The sequence below is a fragment of the Chaetura pelagica genome, unplaced genomic scaffold (genome assembly GCF_000747805.2).
Source record: "Chaetura pelagica isolate M959 unplaced genomic scaffold, ChaPel_1.0 scaffold48, whole genome shotgun sequence".
NCBI classification, from domain to species: Eukaryota; Metazoa; Chordata; class Aves; order Apodiformes; family Apodidae; genus Chaetura; species Chaetura pelagica.
The window spans coordinates 2,801,137-2,802,204 of NW_009954241.1; the positions used below are offsets into that span (position 1 = coordinate 2,801,137).

At 51.4% G+C, this 1,068-nt stretch overlaps 1 protein-coding gene across 1 annotated transcript in view; it reads left to right on the forward strand.

The window, feature by feature from the left end:
- The window catches only part of CHGA (chromogranin A (parathyroid secretory protein 1)), a 19,057-nt gene that overhangs the window by 10,497 nt on the left and 7,492 nt on the right, over positions 1 to 1,068 (forward strand). The gene's annotated exons all lie outside the window — the stretch shown is intronic.

A 1,068-nucleotide genomic window follows, 5' to 3' on the forward strand; every position in this document is an offset into this window, starting at 1 on the left:
CTGTGCCCTGCTCCTGTACAGCACAGATGCCAAGGGTGGCTGGAAACTGCTCAGCTATCAGACAGCTTGTGTCACACCACATGGAGTTGACACGAGGGGATTTGTTTCACAGAGCTGCATCTTGCTCTGATCTTTCCTTGGCTTGAGCCCATCAAACCGTTTTGTCCTGGGGTAGCACAAGCTCTGATCTACAGTCACAGTGACCGGGGATGAGAGAGTGATGTAGCCCAAGGGAAAATCAAATGTGTTTCTCTTGGTCTCCTTTGTGCTGGCTGCAGTGGGTCCTGCCCAGGCTGGAGAGCCCACGCCATCCAGCTCTGCCCGCGTTGGACTAGAGAGGACTGGGCTGGTGCCGGCAATTCTCACCTTTGCATTAAGGAATAGAATCAAGACACAAGCTGTGTTAGAGAGGGATTGCTTGGCTTGCAGATCCCATTGGGATGAAGCTGCTGGTGAGAGCTGGTTGCCAGGAGAGCTGCACTCTGACCTCCAGTTCATGCTGCCTCCAGGCGACACTTTCTCCAGGGCACTGCTTTTGCTGAGCTCTCTCTGTAATCCCAGAGGCTAAGGTGTGGGGCCTAGAGGCTCTGGATCGTCTGCAGAGTGGGAATGAATGCAGCTCCTCCCTGCTGGGCAGCCCTGGGATGGCAGTGCCCTGGGGAGAAGGGCCCACACCACCAGGCCAGAGGGCACAGGGGCTCTCAGTGCTCAGCTCAGCAGAAGTAGTGGGCAGCATCTTACAGAGGCAACTTTTACCCGTCAGTACTCTGATGTCTTTTGTTGGCCTCAATGTGCTGTAGTTCAGCATCTGTTATTCCCTAGCTCTCCACCAATATTAGTTTTCCTAGCAACCCTGTTTTTCTGTTCATTTAGAGACCTTTTTCTTTCCTGCAGGTGATGTTTTTCATGGTGGCTTTGTTACTGCACTTGATTCACATATCCTAGAGTCTCGCTTCTCTCAGTTCCTGTTTGGCAGATTTGTCCATTGTAGAAAATATGCATTTAACTATAAAGGGCACAGAACTATTTTCCTACCTGTACTTTCTGAAACACATGAGGGGCTGTTGC